The sequence below is a fragment of the Lepidochelys kempii genome, chromosome 5 (assembly GCF_965140265.1).
Source record: "Lepidochelys kempii isolate rLepKem1 chromosome 5, rLepKem1.hap2, whole genome shotgun sequence".
Lineage (NCBI taxonomy): Eukaryota > Metazoa > Chordata > Testudines > Cheloniidae > Lepidochelys > Lepidochelys kempii.
Window position 1 is genome coordinate 78,959,202 of NC_133260.1, and position 10,419 is coordinate 78,969,620.

A 10,419-nucleotide genomic window follows, 5' to 3' on the forward strand; every position below is an offset into this window, starting at 1 on the left:
CTTAATTCACCATCTCTTCTTCCTTCACTTCAATAAACATTTTCAGTTGCTTCTCCACTAGTGGTGTCATTGCATCATGTTTTTCCCTTATGCACTCCTGTAACCTAACTTAACCTCTAAAGGAACACTGCAGTTCCTTCTATAATTACATTTTAGTTCATTCTGTTCCTCTGCTCTTTTCTATCTAGGTTCTTGTACCAGGCCTATCACTGTAGTATCTAAGCACCTTCCCATAGTGCACTAAGCAATGTGACTAACATCTAACACATATTTGTTCTCTCATTCTCTCCTCAGGAAAAGAAGTGTGTTCAGTGGAGTGGGGAGTTTGGGATTTTTATTTTTTTAATAATAGAGGCGATGGTCCTTCTATCATCCCCAAGTTCATTCATCTCTGCTATAGTTAAGGTTGAGAAGCCTTTTCTGTTTGTAGCTTGACTCTTCAAAGTGCTGTAAAAACTGCACTGTTACTTGGATTATATTGAAATTGTGTGTGATTCAGCTGGACATGGGGTATGGTTGGTGGTCCAAATTTGGGGCCATTTGACCCAGGGGTTCCAAAGATACAGCCCCCCTCCAAAACACAACTTTTCTTAGAGTTAACACATTCTAGCAGTGGTTTTTTGCTCACAGATAGAGACTAAACCGGGGCTCAGATCATTGCGCCAGGTCATCAGATGCTGCAGGGCTACCCCACCACAGTGTATGGCACCCAGCAGCCCTTTGCGGGAAATTAAAGTAAAACACTATTTGAAAAAGAGTTTGCTTCTCCGGTTAGGTGTGCACCAAGCAACTCTGATCCCTGGTCTACATTACAAACTTACATTGGTATAACTATGTCACTCAGAAGTGTGTTATACAGACGAAGTTATACCAGCCTAACTCCTGGTGTAGACATTGCTATGTTGACGGCAATGATTCTCCTATCAACATTGCTACCACCTCCCGTTGGTGTAAGTATCCTCTTCACTAAGCGCTGCAGCAGGGCTTGTCTACACTTACATCTGCACTGCTGTAGTGCTGTAAGTGTGCACAAACCCTATGGCTCATATGCCTAATCATGCACCTAATGGATTACACTGCACATGTGCGTAGAGAAAGGGTAACTATTTGGAAAACTACCTCTAGATCACAAGACCTGGGTGGCTCTAAGAGTATACAGACGGACACTGGAAAAAAAGACATGGGTGAAAGTGGCAGTGGGACTGGGGGAGAATAGGGGCAGGGATGCTGGTCAGCCCCACATTCTCCCCTTCTGTGCACGCGCCAGAGTCTAGCAGACCTCTCCCCATCTGTGGGGATCTGACCCCCATCCAGGCCCTGCTCACGTGAGCCAGGTTCTAGGGGGGCTTGTCTTTCTAGTGGTGTCTGAGCCCCTCTCCAAACTGGGATCTTGGGTGCTATGTCCCTCTAAGGGGGTCTGAGATCATCTGTGCACCCACTTCCCACATGTGAGTCAATATCAGGGGAAGCTGTGTCTTTTAGGATTGGGAGCTTAGGATGGTGCATGCTCAGAGCATAGGCCAAGAACACACTGATGACACTAGAGTGAGGAGCTGAGAATTGGCATGCTTAACACATATCACAGCCTCTCCAGCAGTGGGTAGGGAGGATGGGAACACCCACTGACATGAATAGAGCATTAACGTATCTCAGAGCTGCTGTTTCAGGTTATATGCGTTGCTGTGGGGTATTCTCTTCCATCTGAGAACATCTCATTAAGATGAATGGACCACCTCACACCTCTCTGAGCCTGCTATGCTACTGCTGGATGCATAGAGCCCCTCCTCCTTCTAATTTCATACAATATTATAGACAAGCAGGAACTCTGACTAACTAAGGTTGGAAAGTCCATCCTGTTTAAAGGATGACATCTACACATGCACTAAAATCCATTTGCTTGCACACATTGTCTTGAAATTTCCTATGCCTCACGGGAGCGTAGGATAGGGTTAGCAATAGAGTGTGGGGGTGATTTGAGCAATGGGTTCCTGAGATACAGCCCCAAGAAGAAAAACAGCATTTCATTAAGTTTACACATTCTTTAAAGTTGGAAACCAACCCTGAGCAGAAATCTGAGAATGAACTGTACACTTTAGGGAAAATCTGCCTGTGTCAAGGATTTTTTGTTAGTTGATTGTAGGTTGTAGGTTTTATTTTTTTGGTGTATTTATTTATTTGTGAGAAATGTAATCTGAGTACAGCAGAATATTCAGATGGCACTGAAACTATTTTTGAAAAGAAGATAAATTATACATACAAGTGCTTGCTGGGAGGCATGGTGTGATTGGGGGGTGCAAGGGTAGGTAGAATTATGGAGAGAAGGGTTTGGACTCTGAGCACAGAGCAAGGGATGGGGGTATTATGGCGAAGAGGATTAATAGGAATGGGTAGTAGGAAGGGAAGAGGGGTTGGAGGATATAGAATCTCTGTGTTAATACATAATTTACAAGAGTTTTATTAGTGAACTGAACTGTCAGTGGTATTTAAGAAACCTGTTAGAAAAAGTGGAAAGAGAATAAAATGGAAAACTACACATGAGAAGCAACTGCAATTTACTGGAGATTCAGGTCCCACTTCTCATTTACTGTGTTTCTGCACTGGTTGCAAGAATGGTGTCTTTGTGCTTCCATTTTTCTGAGCCTTTCTAGGGGTCTGTTCACCACACAATATAAAATAAAGTAGCCTGAGGACTTGTAATATACTCTTGGACTGCTCATAAATCCCCTTGTGCTGGGGCTCTTCCCCAGAGGCTGTTTCTGTCTGCTTTAAGACCTTTTCAGGAAGGGGAGATTTGGGCCCTCACTGTTAGATGTCCTAAAAATTGTGGAAGGGATATCCACCTCATTGGTAAAGAGAAACCTAGGCCTGAGTTCACCTCCCTTCTGCCCCAGCCCCAATTCCCTATAACCATCCTATTAACTTTTTAAAAATATCTATGCCAATAAAGTGCCCAGTTAGCACAAAAGGGGAGAGAAAAGAATAGCAGCGATTAAAAAAAAAAGTACAACTCCTGTCTCTAGTGCAACCTCAATGCAGGAAAAACACAGGTCTAGCATATGGTCTTATCAGCCACTCCAAACCTTGGCAAACTTGTACTAGCATTGGGCTCTTTATGACATTGCTTTATGACATTGCTCCCAGCAGCATTACAAAATATGCACTATTGACTGGCTAAGCCAGAGTTTTAATAGACAAAAATGTAAGAAAGTAGTAGTAAGGTAGGGAAGGAAAAGGACACAAGGATTGTGGGGAGACAAAGTCTCACATCCCAGGTGGTGTTTGGGATTCAGCTAGAGCTGTTGGAGGTGGCAATTTCATCTGTCTCCCGCTCTGGCCCGATCTAGTTCAGGATGGAGATGAAGAATATCTGGTGTCCCAGGAAACAGCAAGGGTGGCAGCCATGAAGGTGAAGTTCATTTGTCTCCCAAATGACAATTTGTCTCCCAAAATCTCTTTTTAAGGACCCCCAAAAAGAGATGATGGTTAGTTTTGCCCATCCCCTTATTATTTTGTCCACCAATTAGACCTAATTTCTGATACCAATTTTGGTTTATTGATTTCCACTTTTCTCAGGAAATGTAGAAGTGAAAATCAATATATAAGTAGACCTTTTTGCTTGGATTAATTTAGTCTGTCTCCTTTTTGCACCTTTTCCCAATCAACATTTATTGTTACAGTTTGCTATGACATCTTTTGAACTTATACACTCACTTTTTACAGCTGAGCTCACAATTAGGGTACATTTGTAGGCCTGATTATTACAACATACTGTGACATTGCACTCCATATGATTTTATGAAAATATGCTAATCATAGAATCATAGAATATCAGAGTTGGAAGGGACCTCAGGAGGTCATCTAGTCCAACCCCCTGCTCAAAAGCAGAACCAATCCCCAATTAAATCATCCCAGCCAGGGCTTTGTCAAACCTGACCTTAAAAACTTCTAAGGAAGGAGATTCCACCACCTCCCTAGGCAATGCATCCCAGTGTTTCACCACCCTCCTGGTGAAAAAGTTTTTCCTAATATCCAACCTAAACCTCCCCCACTGCAACTTGAGACCATTACTCCTTGTCCTGTCCTCTTCCACCACTGAGAATAGTCTAGAACCATCCACTCTGGAACCACCTCTCAGGTAGTTGAAAGCAGCTATCAAATCCCCCCTCATTCTTCTCTTCTGCAGACTAAACAATCTAATGAGTGTGAATATAATGTAAATGAAATATGATTCAGGCAAAAGGTCTCTTGTAAGGTATAATTACAAAGCTTATAATCTACTGCGTGTGGTCATCCTATTTGTATAAATGTATCATTCTTGTATCTGAAACTAGAAATATGAAATATAACTTTGAGGTCCTATTGTAATTATGCAAAGTGTGGGGCATTAATGGTGGTTTGGAATCTTGATGGCTCCCATCAACTAGGACAATTGGTTGTAAAAGGCTCTGTTTACTTGCAAGCCTTCCTGTGAGTCAGGCCAGGAAGAATGAAGGCTTCGGGTCTCCTAGGACATGCGACCATGTCACCTAGTACTGAAATCCATCTTCAACCTGAGGCTTTTCCATTTAGAAGGGGGAGTGGGGACCCAGAGAGACAAAAGATTCTGACCTTATACCTTACAAGAGACCTTTTGTTCTGTCTGTTATTTGGAACCACTTAGATCCTACTTTTTATACTTAATAAAATCAGTTTTGCTTATTAATTAAGCCACAGTAAGTAATTAAAATACTTGGGGGAAGCAAACAGCTGGGTATATTTCTCTATCAGTAAAAAGAAAAGGAGTACTTGTGGCACCTTAGAGACTAACCAATTTATTTGAGCATAAGCTTTCGTGAGCTACAGCTCACTTCATCAGATGCTCACGAAAGCTTTTGCTCAAATAAATTGGTTTCAGAGTAACAGCCGTGTTAGTCTGTATTCGCAAAAAGAAAAGGAGTACTGGTGGCACCTTAGAGACTAACCAATTTATGTGAGCATGAGCTTTCGTGAGCTACAGCTCACCAAATAAACTGGTTAGTCTCTAAGGTGCCACATGTACTCCTTTTCTTTTTTCAAATAAATTGGTTAGTCTCTAAGGTGCCACAAGTACTCCTTTTCTTTTTGCGAATACAGACTAACACGGCTGTTACTCTGAAACCTTTCTCTATCAGTGTTATAGAGGGTGGGCAATTTATGAGTTTATCCTGTATAAGATTTATACAGAGTAAAACAGATTCATTCGGGGTTTGGATCCCATTGGGAGCTGGGTATCTGGGTGCTGGAGACGGGAGCACTTCTTAAGCTGTTTTCAGTTAAGTCTGCAGCTTTGAGGTGTGTGGTTCAGAGCCCGGGTCAGTGTTTGAGCAGACTGGCATAAAGTCTCAGCACATCAGGTGACAGTCCCAAGGGAGTTTCTGTGATCGAACCCATCACACATACCCTTCTAGAACTAGAGCTATAGAATGGGGGTGGGGACGGGGGGAGAGAAAGGGAAGGAAGGAAGAAAGCAGAAAGGTTATAAACTGATATACTTTTATATAGTGTTTTTCATTAGCAGAACTCAGAGCACATTACAAAGAAGGGCAGTATCTGTAATACAGTGGCAGCCACCTAAGCCACCCCCTTGTGGCCAGGGGTGCCTCAACAGTGCCCTGCTCCTGTTTTTCCTCCTCTTCTTAAATAAAACTTCACAGTTCAATCACAGCCCTTCTCAGGGTATGGGTATTTTATTAGATTAGTACTGTTCCCTAAAGACCCCCCCCTCAAAAAATGCATTTTCCATCCAGCCTTAAACTGGACACAACCCCTCCTCCCTGAGGTATTGTGCCCTCCTCAAGGACCCTGCAGAAGACTCTCTTGCTACAGCTTTATCTTCAATTCCCTTCTAGCTCTGCTTCCTTTGACTTCTCTTTATTTTCATTCACTTGTTCCCTGTATCTGCTTCCCCCATCAATCCCAGCTATACAGTCTCTCAAACTTGCCCAGCCTACCCTGTGGTCTTGCTGCCTTTTATATTGGAATCACTTGATTCCTTTCACGTGGGGCTCATCTTGTAATCAGGGCTGACCTAAGCCCAGGCATTGCAGCCCAGGGGCAAGCCACCCTGTTATACTATCATCATCATCTCCCTGTTACAGATAAAGAAACTGAGATGTAAAGTGACTTGCCCAGGATCACCCAGCAGGCCAGTAGCAGAGCCAGGAATATTGGTGGTGTCCTGAGTCCCAGCACAATGCTCTATCTACTAGGCCAGTTCTAGGTATAAGGTGTTAAGTTGTCATGCTTTAAAAAAAGAATCCTGGGCAGGAAGGGGAATATGATTTAAAAGTTTTTAAATTACAAGATGTATAATACTTACAGGGTCCAAAAGGTTTCCCAACTTCTAAATCAGAGTGTAAAGTGCATGGTAACTACTGTTTGACCTTCTACGTAAAGTTGCCAAAATAATGCACCAACTTGTAATTACTGTCACAACTGGGTGTGTTCCCAGTGGTTAGAACAGGAGCCAAGAACCAGAGTCAAGGGTCAGAGACAATACTCAACTGCAAGAAGGGCCAGAGCAAAGCTGAAACAAGGCAGATACAGCTGTATATGGGAGTAACTAGTGAGCTGCTGCTGAGCTTAAAAGCAGGCCTGCTGTCTCCCTTCAGTCAATCAGGAAGGCCAGCCAATCAGGTGGTCCTATCACAGCCCAGCTGAGCTCATTAATGTGCCTGGAGGCTAGGCTGCCTAGTTTTCAGGCTCAGGCGAAAGAGCTCATTCTTGCTAGTTACAATGCTCTTTTCTTTAAAGAGTTATGTAGTTAACATCTAAGTGCGTTCACAAGATATTTGTGTTTAGAATTGCAAAGGGTCACTCCTATTTCACTACTAGGGTAACGCTATTTTGTATACCCATTTAGGACCCAACTTGATGCTCACTGAAGTTAATGGGTTTCTTTTTATTGACTGGAATGGTCATTAAATCAGGTTTATAATGCAGCACTCCCCTTCTTTCTGTACATTATTATCTGAAAAGGAAGAATTCTGTCATTGTGTTGTCTAGGTTTTCAGTTCTGGTCTATGAATCATTCAGAAGGTAATATGTTTTAGAAATGTTGTTTCAGCATTGATAGCTTAAGGTGAGGTATCAAGGTTACATTAGTAAAAGTATATGACCTCTCCAAAAGAAAGCTGTCAATACAAATGTTTTAATTGACTTCTTGGGTCATTAAAGAGATTTACAATGACATCAATGAAATTTTGAGTCTGGTTTGGTTTTTTAATCCAAGAAACAACACTGCAGATAACTCGCCAAATCCTTAGCTGATATAAATCCATGTGGCTCCATTACCTTCAACTGAGCTATGTTGATTTACACCTGTTGAGAATCTGGCCCAGAATCGTTTTTATTTTAAACAAACCAGATTAGTCTACTTTATATGACAAGGATTTTCAGACTAAAGTATGTAAGAGCGGGATCAAGATCATTAATGTTATGCTGCAAGTGATTGAGCAAACTGTAAATCAGTACTACAGCCCTATTGATTCCTCCAGTTGAGGTGAATTTGGGGTCATAAGTTCCATATGAGTTCATGATAAATGGTTGAGCAATAAGATATTAAACCTGGATTATTTTAAAGGGGACCTCAAAATAATCATACAGTTGTTAAATTATTTGCATAACATGGACAAAAGTTGAAATTCTTACTCTTATTCACATGAAACTATAAAAGGTGTGTTAGGCAGCCAAGTAGCTCAACTAGTTTAGTAGCACTGATTTGCACACGGTACAGTTTTCTTTCATGTCATGATTTTGTGCAGATGATTATTAAACTATCCAAAGTCCATAGAGGTATTTGGCACTGCTACCAACAGTTCACAAATGTATTTCCTTTTCTTCTGTTTTCTCATGAAAGGTTTTCTGTCAATTTATTTAGCAAGAACTCAAAGTCAAATTTCAGCAGGGTTACATGGGTTAACTGTGCGCCCTTCTTTGTTTTAGCTAACTAACACATGGATTTGTTATCCACACAAAATGGGTTATTTTGATAGCTGTGTGCCGTTTGCACCAGGAGAATATTTGGAGTCAGTTCATAATCTCTATACTGTAGATTTAACGGCAGGTCAATGCAGACACTGAAAAATTAATGTAATCCTAGATTTTATCAGATCTAATTACTAGTTTGTATAAACAACCACTTGAAACATGAAGTCCTCATAACAACAGATTCCTGCCAAGACAGTAACAAATACCCTTATAGCAGTTGGAATGTCTAAAGTGCTGTGTTTAGCAAACATGAATTAATCATAAATTATAGAGACTGTATATTGTCTAAAATATTGAAGAATTTTCTTTGTGTCACTACCTGTCTGTCAGAGGATTAAATCCATCTAAGAGTAGGTAGCAAAATGGCTTAGGATACCATGTGCAGGGCTTGCTTAGGCTAGGATATAAGGTAGATATTTAACAAAGACATTTTAGCACAGAAGGGCCAAGTTGTATTTTAACACCTATCTGGCTGAGAAAAACCTAAAGCTCCCCCTTAGAATGAGGTTTATCTCGAAATGACTTTCCATTCCAAAATCCCAAACCATAAATCGATAAGGGGGTTTCTTTAATTGCCCTGTGGTTGTAAACATGTTATTACACTTTCAATGAACAAAAGCATTTATTTATGACTTAATTTGAATTTTGTGCACCTCTGTATATTTACATCTCTTGACTTCACAGTTGTCATAAAAAAAATTGGACTCCAAAAGTGGGTTATTTTTCCTCATTGGAAAAGAAATGAGATGACAAATGTGAGATGCTGTATTCCTAACCTAATTTATTTACCAGATGATCCCTTGTTAAACAGGGATATTGTAAGATGTAAGCAAAGTGCAGCTTATCAAATATAGCATCCTGTCTTAGATATTTAACTAAAGCACTACTGTTATTGATTTCATATTTTTACCAATTTTGCTACATACCTGGACTGCACACAATGTTTTCCTCTGAAACTAAGACCCATGTACAAATTGCTCTGAAACAGGTCATATATAATGTATCATCTAATCTATTATCTAACGAATTAGTCCCTACTAGTCTAGTTAATTAGCTGGCTTTGCAACCTCAAAAATTAGATCAGAATTTAGAAAAGAAATTTACAGACATATTGATAGCAACTAAATGGATTCTGTGATTGGTGGGACCAGGGTGGAATATTGACTGGCCCACTGGGGTTCCTCACCCTCTCTCTGGCCCAATTGGGTCAGGACATCCTTCAGAATTAGGCTGACAAAGGCCCAAGGTCCCAAGAGATGGTGGGGGTGGTAGCCATGATGCTGCAACTTGCTTCAATAGCCTCCATCTGTTCTTCTGTCTCCTCTGCCTCTGCGTCTCTTTCTTCAAGGAAAATGGAAATGATGGGTGCAATCACCCATCCCCTCATTATGTTGTCCACCAATTAGGCCTAATATCTGACGCACCAATTTAGGTTCATTAATTTCTGGTTTCACATTTTCTGTTGTTACCAAGCATAGTCCTGGAATTATATCAGTAGGTCCTTTTTCCTTTAAATTAGTTCAGTCTCCCTGCTCATTTTCTGGCACCTTTTTATAATATTAATTATTAAAAATAACAACTTATTTTTCACCAACATTGGTTATTGTACGTTATTATAGCATTGTGACATGGTGCTGTTTACAGGGACCCAGTTTGGGGACCCAGTTCCCTGGTTGCTGAGAACACAGAGTACCGGGTATAGTTAGAGTAGGAGGGAATGTGGTAGTCTCACTGGGTTAAGAAGCTGAGAGGGGATTCTTCGCATTTGTAGGGAGCTAATTCGCTCACTAGCTGGATAGCTCAGAGAAAAAAAGCAAGCTGTGTAAAAGACTGGGCCAAGGAGCAGGAAGGAGGTCCCATCTATCTGCTGCTCCCTTCTGTTGTACCTTAAGAATAAGGCAAGAAATAACAATAAAGACCCTTGGTTAATGTACTCTGCTAGAGTGTGTGCTCTTAAATCACCATGATGCCTTACCTCCCAGGGCTGAAGGGGGAACCTGTTTACAAACATCTTATGACTTTTACATACTTTTTACATTTGAGCTCACAATTAGAATACATTTGTAGGCCTAATTATCACAACACACCTTAAGGCATTTTGTCAGGCATATAAATACTGTTACTTCAGCAAAATGTTTAGATGGAAGGGTATTTCTGGAGAAGGAAGATTGAGTTGAACCGGGAATTGAGGGGACTTGAAAAGGTTTTGAGCTAAGAATGGATTGGACTGGCAGGATTGAATAAAGGGGGAAACTGAGTCAGTTGGTGAACTGGTAGCATACATGGTAGGGAGACAGAGAGATGATAGGGTGAAAGCTAGATTGACAAGACAGAGACTAGAAGAGGTAAAGGGGTCACAGAGCAATAAATACGCTTTCCTCCCAAACTGCCCTTTAGTGAGACATGTCCCAG